The sequence below is a fragment of the Mastomys coucha genome, unplaced genomic scaffold (genome assembly GCF_008632895.1).
Source record: "Mastomys coucha isolate ucsf_1 unplaced genomic scaffold, UCSF_Mcou_1 pScaffold1, whole genome shotgun sequence".
Classification (NCBI taxonomy): domain Eukaryota; kingdom Metazoa; phylum Chordata; class Mammalia; order Rodentia; family Muridae; genus Mastomys; species Mastomys coucha.
Genome location: NW_022196891.1, coordinates 4019018 through 4028433, shown reverse-complemented (window position 1 = coordinate 4028433; position 9416 = coordinate 4019018). Strand labels below are relative to the sequence as shown.

Below are 9416 nucleotides of genomic sequence, written 5' to 3'. Positions count from 1 at the left end.
AATATATATATTAAGAAGATGAAAAAAAAACACAAATTCCCTAAAATTTGGCAGAAAGCAATAATAATAATAATAATAATAATAATAATAATAATAATCCATCCCTTTCTGTATGTGGATGTCAACCAAACCTTGTTTGTGACAGACAACTAGTGGCAGTTTAACCACTGTAGTGGAAACTCAAGAAACCTTGAGAGTAACTTTATATTTCTGGGGCCTTGCTCACCACATGATGACAAATTCACTAGACAGCTTAGTAGCTTAACCATACATTGAACATTTGAGTGATCATTTAGCCAATAACCTAAACGCGTGGGTGAGTTTCTCCATGCTATCCCCTAATGCAGGAGAAGGGAAGTTATAGCTAGTGAGAAAGACACGGGAGCTGCTCAATTCAGAGCCACTGGTCTGGGGCAGACAAGGGAAAAATTAGCTTGTTTCCTAATTAAGCTAAGTCTTACCTTTCTGGTACAAACCAATGAGGAATAAAAAATAAATAGCACATAATTTTGCATTTTTATAACAAGTTTGAAGCTAAACACTGGGAAGCCTTGTCAGTGCCTGCTAAGGCGATTCCAATTAAGGCTGCTGGCAGGGTTCCAGCTGCTTTACTCCTCAAATAGCACAGAGCATAACAAGGTTTATGAAGCATTCAAAAGTCAAATACCCTATTAACATAAACATGTAGTGAAATAAATGCTTCTACCAATTTTCAGCTTGCTTTCTTCCTTTCAGATGTGCTGGGGTGATAGAAGATGAAATCTCTTTGCTTTGTGCTTCTTGGAATGCAAAGCAAGGCTTCCCTTCATAATCAACTGTGGACTGATCCCTGTCCCTGCTCAGGCAGTCACTTTGATCATAATGAATTTTTTCTGATACTAATTTTCTTTCTGTTAAAATGCTCAATCAACAACAACACTAATAAGAACAAAAACAACACATACACACACACCAAAAAGCAAGGGAAGTGTCCTTAGAGGCTCACATACTTACATTTTGATTCACGTGTCTCTCTCGATCAGCTAGGAAATGGATTTGTGAGCATGGGCTGCCACTGGCAAGATTTAATGTAAGCAACAGTCCTTTCCTTGGACATGGGAGTCAAATAAACTACAAATTGAAAGATATAAGCAGGTAAAATGTTTAAAGGGAAAGAAAAACAAGCAAAGAATTGGAGCAATAAATTTTTGTAAAGGTTCAGTTTAAGAAATAAGGGAGAAAGGAGACTATTATGTCAAAAGCCAACACCCTTTTGGCAACCCCCTTAAAAAGTGATAAGTTAAATGGAACAAGGTCTCCTTTGGACAACACTGGTCATATATCTTTCTCTTACCATACAATTCAATGATTTAGAAAAAGAGCTGTGTGAAAAGTCTGTTCTTCATAGAATGTGAAAATAGCTTATCTAGTAAACGCATACGTGTTTGCAAAATGAACAAAAATAAATGTCCATGAGCATTTATAAGCACTATGATGATTATAAACACCAAAATAGCTTGATTAAATTTTGATGCCATCAATTTAGAAAAATTAGATAAATAAAATAGTTTTCATCCTACCACTGTAGCATCTGACCAAATACCAACACATTTTCATGAATCCAACCTAGTGTTTATTTACATATTAGAAGTAGCTTATATAGTCTTATTTATTATATGGTGTTCTTACTGAAACATAGATTCATGATATCTTATAAAAGTTCTGCCAGTGTTTCTACATTGAAATATTCTGTCCAGACTACACTTAACAATATCCTAGTGAACTATGTGCCCTATAGGAAGATGATTCTTAACTTACTAAATGTTCTTAGTTTCTACTCTACTGTGCATTTTTCTTGAATTGGGGGTCTTTAGAATCTCAAGAATCAGCTACATTGGGAAGAGAGATTACTGTAGGTCATTCCATCATGGGACAAATACAAGGAGTATTTGTAAATACTTACATCATTGTAAGGAAAACTAAAGGAAATACACTCCTGGGCCAGCACCGGGCCTTCTTAAGTAGGCCTGCAGACTGCCATTGCATGGCCAGCTTCTGTCAGTATTGTTCTTTACTGTAGGGATGGTTCTGATGCTGTCCTGTTCTCCAATTGGTTCTTGATCTGTCAGTAAACAAGCCATGGGCTAACTGTGAGCAGAAGGAATTGGAGGGTCTTCTGGGTCCCTCATGGAAAAGAGACAGACGCAAAAGAGGAGACAGAGTTGGCCACACTTGGGAGAAAAGGTGGCCCATCATGTAAGATTTCTGGCACAGCGGTGGCTTATGGCTGCAGGCAGTTGGGGATGTATCTGAGCAACAAAGTTTAGGGCAGATGGGAGATGTGGAGCTAAGAGCACTGATAAGGGTACACTAGCAACAGGAATTTAATAATACCCAGCATTTGTGCCAAGAAAGCAAGTTGAAAATGAACAACTGTGTGTCTTTTATCCGTGGATTCAAGAGAAACTAAGTGAGGGCTGGGAACGCGGCCTGTTCCCAGAGCATAGGCAGGGTAGCTAAAGCCACACACAACACTTTATTTATTGTGTGCCTATGGATAAATTTCCTTACACTTCAAGAGTTCAGTTCCCTCAAAGATAAGACGAGGACAATATGTGTCACGTTGAATCATTTGAGGACTCTATTTAATGGCCTTGAAGTACTTTAAGGACATCCCTTGGTGCTCAAGAAAGCCTATTTTACTATCCCTTATATTAGTCCACTCTTCATTTTTATAACTAAAATTTGAGGCTGGCAACTTCTGAACCTCAGTTTTAGAAGCTGAAAATCAATCCTTTTAGTTCTGGCTATAGCAAGGACATTTTTGTAAATGAATGGAGTTTATTTTGTACATGAATGGCTGTATCATGTTATAGGAAGTCCAAAAAAAAATATTAAGCAGTAGGGCTTACTTGTATACTAAATCTTGCAAGATTTGGGGAATCTGATAACTGCTACTAGATCCCTTTCAAGGTCACTACCCCTAGTAACTCAAAGACTTCCTAGTAGAACTCAACCTCTTAAAGGTCCCAACATTTTTCAGCAGTGGCACACCGCCAAATGAGTTGCTACCACATGAGCTTATCAGACACACCCCAACCATGTCTAAGGCACAACACTGATGAATAATAGGAGCTTTCTCCTCAGAGACATCTATGTACCTGTTGAGTCTTTAAGAAAGAGTTGATGGTGTTATTATAGAGATTTCTGGGGCCTAAAGAGGAGTCATTCAAAGGACTGAAGCATAAAAGATTTTTGACATATTCAAGGATTGTGAAATAACCTATATTTGTGGAAAATTGTCAGATAGGGTACCACTCAAGTACTGCAACAGCATGAAGACTGTTCCACGTCTCCAAACCAAATAGAATGAGAAAAACTTGGACATGGCTTTTATCTGAGAAATCTCTTTCGAATTGAAGCCATTGTGTAACCAACTTATATCATTTGTAAAAATCTCTATTATCAACTATAATAATATTAACCTTAACTGTTTAAAAGATGTGGATCACGTATTTCCATAGGACCTCAACTGCATTTTAGTATTTTTATTCAGCTAACTATAAAAATGCCTACAGAGTTATATAAAGAATACTCACTCCTAATTCGTGAAGTTTCACTTAATAAATTACACCTTGAGGACCCTGCTGCCACCACAAGCCCATTGTTTCTCCTCCAAGAAAATAGAGGGAACAGTTGCCTCAGCATGCCTGGTTTGCAAAACCCTGCTCACTGCAAAGGACGGCTAAGCTTCTTAGCTGGCCTTACTACATCCCCAGATTTTCACCGTCACAATACTCTCAGGTATGAGTGTTTTATGTGTTTCCAAGCTTTGAGCTAAGTGATATTTCAAACAGCTTATGCTAACAATGTCCTCTAGAGTGGGGATCTAGTTTTTGACCGTCTTTAATCTGGGAGGTGAGGCAGAGAATAGAATGGGAAAAGCTGAGGTCATGCAGGCCCAAGCACCTATCCAGGTTCAAGAGAATTCTCCTGATTGCCAGGGCTTCACAAATGCAATCACGGGTTATTACTGGGAAAAATGACACATGCCTGTTTCTCCACTAAAGGAGAACTCCACGGAGTATGCTCCTGATTTCTCCCCTAAGCCCCACTCCATGCTGGCATCCCACATTTCTTATAAATGATTGGCATGCTTTTCTAAATTCTGAATTATTGTGCCAAATCAAGACCAGTAAGTGCTGCTCTGAATTTAGATTATATTTATAATAGATATGTTGTTAGTCATATAAGATATGAAACAGTGATAAAGAGTCAAATTAGCATCCAAATTTTATTTGTCATGTATGCTTATATAATCTATCACTCGGGCATGCCTGGAAAAATTTGTCTCCAATAACACTGATCTTCAAGTGCTTTCCTTTTCAGTGCATTTCTGTATTTTGATGTTGCGATATAATTATTTGCTACTTATTGATGGGCAATAAGAATATTTTCCACATTTTGTTTCTGTGGTGATGTAATACAATCACATAAGATATTTCTGCTATACATTTTGCCTACCTGTTCTTCAAATGACACACGATATACAACTGAGTTTCGTACTGGCAATGTATGAGAGGTCCTAGAAACACCGCATTCACGCCAATATCTGTGAGATCAAACTGTCTTACCAAACTGACAGCATTCATGTACCATCTTCCAGTTGTTTCAACCTGCATTTGGCCTAGAAAAACTAGGAAAGTCAAGAGACTTCTTGCACAGTTAATTGACTTAGCAGGCTTTCCTTTATGTGACTCAGTTGTGCAATCCCATTTCCTATTCAGCACTTGCTGTTTTAAAGAAACCTTTGTATTCTTGCTACTTATGTGCCCTAGACACCATGGACGCAGCTTCGTAAACGTTCATTTATCAGACGTCCTGAGGCTGAGAGCTATTGGACGACTTGGCTTTTGAGGGGGGAGCTCCTATTCCTGTTCCACAGTTGACCACCTTCACATACCGTCCTCAGTGAGGGGGCATAAGTTAGTGTCTCATTACTCATATCTACTCTTATCGTGGGCACCCCACAATCGATGCCTAACCCTAAATTCTTTGAAGAAGTCTCACACTTCAGTATCACCATAGTTGTTTTAGGGCAACACAACTATTCCACTTAGGCCACAGCGAGAATATTTGTTTTTGCTTCTTGCCTGTTATATTTTGATATATACACATGTGTTTACTTGATTTCAGTGATGCCAGTTTCATTTTGCCTTAGTTTGTTTCCCCTATGTCCCATTTAAGCTTCTGGCCATGATTCAAAGCTAACTGTTATTGTTTTCTCTATTCCCCCCATCTTAGCCTAAGGAAGTTTTATTTTCAAGTTAGTTTCTATTGATAGCAGAGTTTGTTTTCATCGATACTGAAAATTGATTGCAAGCTTATCCTCTTCCACATATACTAAGTATCCCAAAGCCCATGCTTTTATAATTTCACTGTGCTTAATTCTGTTTTTTTTTTCCTTTTCTCCTGTGGTACATCTGAGTCTTATGTATGTTCATAGTTTGAAATGGTGTAAATGGTATTTCATACTGTTGGTCTTGTTCAAGATAAAGCAATTGGAATCCATCATATCACAGTGCATGACTAAAACAGATTCAACTAAAGAGTCAAAGACGAACTCGTGTGGTGTCCATAACCATATAAAATTTTTTTTCTTATTTTTTTATTACTTTGGTGTTTTTGTTAATAATAAACTACATTTAAAGCATCTGTAGAGGGAAAGATAATTACAAGCATAAAAACGTTTCTAGGAACTGATCTCTTCACATCTCCATGGGATAGAGAACTACATCATTGCACACACCTCTGTAGCACCCTTGTGTAGTACTATTGCTAGGACACAAAACATCGCAACAGATGTGTTTCATGAGTGGGCAAAACCAGAGCACGGTAAACAATGCATCTTAGGGTCAATAGTGTGCATTCTATTCTATCTCTAAACATTTTACTCTTCTCAGTACAAAATACAAGAGAAATTAAAGTTTTACCTATAAAAAAATCTGGTGCACCCTACAATATGCATTCTCAGACAACTATACTAAGTGGTGTTTTATTCAGAAGATGGTTCATTTTTCTTGTAAATTGTTCTTTTTTCTTTTCTTTTCTTCTTTTGATCCCACTTTACCTGCTTCTCCCCCTCCTGTCCATCCTTGAAATCTGTACTCAATTGTCCTGTTTCTTTCTATGTTCTATCCAGAAATGCAAATCCATATCTCAATTCTTAGTAACCATCTTTTTTATAATAATGATCATAAACACATGTTTAATTTAAATTCTTTCAATATCTAAAACTCTCCTGTGTATACCACAGACTTCCAAAACAGGCTTGCTGAACAACATTGCATTTTGGAACTAGTACCGCACACACATTGCTTCCTCTCATCAGAGAATGGGAGGGAGCATGGATCCATTTCTGTGTGAAGAATCAACTGTGTGCTGGCAGTAAAATTCCTCCCTGGCTCCCTGGAGAGCTGGAAGAAAGGTTGAAATTTTAAACTATTTCTTCTGTGCATACATTTTATGAAATTTCATTCTCAGTTATGCAGTAGTTGAAGGCATACATATTTCCATTTTATTTGAACATTTATTTTGACCAGATTGCAAATTTTCTGTTAATTGAGCCTTGACTTGGCCACAGCCCCACCGTGGATCTGCTCCATAGCATTTTCACATGGACTGTATTACAGCTTCTTCTGCACAGCTGCTCATTTCATATGTTTAATCTAGCATGGTGCTTCCTTCATATGCAGGGGGTGGGAGTGGCTATTAAATAAAATGGTGGAGAAAAAAAAGAGCTGAAAAATACTCATGGCTTAATTGCATCCCCACTCTGTGTAAATAATAAAATATTAAATGGTCTGAGCTTACCACTTTGCTGAAACTATTACATGATTCCCATGTTTTCTTCACACAAAAATATATGTTAATTTCAAAAGTTGAGAACCTGGAAGTAAACAAATTTGTTTAAGTTACCTGAAAATTTCTCAGAAATAACAACTTTCAGGATGCTACCGTATATGCTCATAAATGTTTCCTTGTGCAATAAATACATACTTTAAACAGATGGCATTATAGTTCTGTAAAGTATTTTTCAGTTAACAGCAGAATTTTTCTCCATTAACTGTAAAGGCCCCTTTTGATGAAATAAATATCCATGTATATCTCATATTTGGTGACTGAAGAAAATATTTTCATATACATTCATCTAGCACATGGATTAACTCAATCCTACTTTATAAGAAATTTAGACAGTTTAAATTATTCAACATATTTATCTCATCTGACATTTAAAATTCTTGTAGAAATACTTCTGAATGTATCTTACTTTTTAACAATAAAATTCTGAGAGACAAAATCCTGAACATTTTTTCCCTCAATGTTTTGGCCTAAGTTGTCACAGTACTTTCAGAAAAAAATTTATACCAAATTTCATCCTTTAAAAAAAAAAACTCTTCCTGCAAATACTAAATATTGTATTTGTATTTCCTTGTGGGAATCAAATAAACAAAAAAGAAAGCATTTTATTCTATTATCTACATTTCAGCACTTTTTGCCTACTAGCAAGGTTGAATATCTTTTAATGTGATTATGGGCAAGCTACGGTTTTCCAAAGGGGTAGAAATTTGTGTGTGTGTGTGTGTGTGTGTGTGTGTGTGTGCGCGTGTGTGTAGTGTGTGTGTGTGTCTAGGTTATGTATCTTCTGTGGACATGTGTCTGTGTATATATCTATGTCTATGTGTATGTATCTGTGTATATGTCTGTGTGTATGTGTGTGTGTGTGTGTGTGTGTCTGTGTGGTATGTATGTGTCCAGGTGTCTGTTATGTATCTGTGTCTGTATATGTCTCTATGTCTGTGTAAATTTATGAGTGTGTATGTGCTTGTGTATGTATAGATGTCTCTGTGTATATTTGTTTATGTGTTTGTGTCTATGTCTGTATGAGTATGTGTCTGTGTCTGTGTCTGTGTCTGTGGGTGTGTGTCTGTGTATAAGTCTGTATGTGTCTGTGTATATGTATGCATCTATGTCTATATGTATCTCTCTGTGTGTGTGTGTCTGTGTTGTTATTGAACATATATATTTTTTAAACAATGTATTCTGATCTTCAGAGAGTGAGAGATTTGGAAAGGCTCACTCATGAATACAGTGACATCTTTATCACCCCTCCCCTTAGGAATCTGCAGTAAAAGAAGCGGAGTGATTGGTATAAGAGACAAAAGGGATGGATGACTCCCAGGAAACTGTTCCAGACACAGCAAGACTGACCCACATATAAACACCCAGAGATTGGGCCAAAAGCATGTATGCCAGTGTCTCAGAGGTGAGACAGGGGAGTGAATATGAGCACTATCCCTAATCAAGGAACGATCTTTCATTTACCTTTCAGAGACTTGTGTTTGTTCCTGAAACTGGCAAATTGTTCTACATTTTAATCCAACAAATAAAATATTATCTTAGTAAAATTATCTATCCCTTGTCTTATAAGATATGCTCAAAAAATACATGCTAGGGTTTGCAGTGAGAAACGTTAATTGAATTCCTTTTCCCTCTTAGCCCACTTTTCTGTTGTCATCTTCAAGAGCATTGAGTGAGAACCGTGTAACTCATGTTATTTTCAAGATTAATAGACTCAGGGTGCAAAGGATGCAGCACTCCAAGCATGAAGAATTATTAACTAGCAGCAACATTTGAGGAATGTCCTCGCATTTCCCATGCTTCATTGCTTCACTGAACAGTGAGCAGAGGAGTTCACTGGGAGGCAGATGTTACCCTTGCACATATTACTAATGCAAATGATCATCCCCAAAATGAACAGCCAGCACTTGAGAGAGAAGGGACACAACATTTTCAAACAAAAGGATAGAAAGAGTCACACTGGCTTTGAAAAAACAATTTCTCTCTCTAGGCATGATTCATTCAGTCCAGAGCTACAAGAATAATCTTAAATGTCTGAGAAGAGGAAAGGAAGAAAAAACACGAGGGCTCATTTCTGAAGGTCTTCAGTACTGAGCTGATATCTAGTAGAAGACAGATCAATAGCAAAGGCTATCCTCATAGAAGTAGTAAACTATCACTTCAAAGAATACAATAATTTGCGCAAAATGTGCATTCAATTTTGATTACCACATAGATGTGTACAAATTCTTAAGGCAAGGTCTTCAAGATTTAAAGATGTGCCTTTTGCAATTTTTATAAGATTTATTTATTTTATTGTTTTATGTTTATAGCTGTTTTGACTTTATGTATGTATATATCTGTATGACATACATACCTGGTGCATGTAAAGGTCAGAAGAGGGTAACATAACCCTGGACTGCAGTTAAGGATGGTTGTGAGCTGCTATGTGGGTATAGGGAACTGGACCCAGAACCTCTGTGAAAGCAATATGTGATTTTTTAATAAATATTTTCTTTATTTACATTTCAAATGAT

At 37.0% G+C, this 9416-nt stretch overlaps 1 long non-coding RNA gene across 1 annotated transcript in view; it reads left to right on the top strand.

Annotated features, from left to right (window-relative positions):
- Positions 1-8447, top strand: part of LOC116097438 — a 73426-nt gene extending 64979 nt beyond the window's left edge. The window contains exon 2 of the long non-coding RNA XR_004121430.1: positions 8159-8447. This is a non-coding gene — a long non-coding RNA (uncharacterized LOC116097438). The remainder of the gene's footprint in view (positions 1-8158) is intronic.
- Positions 8448-9416: the final 969 nt, after the last annotated feature.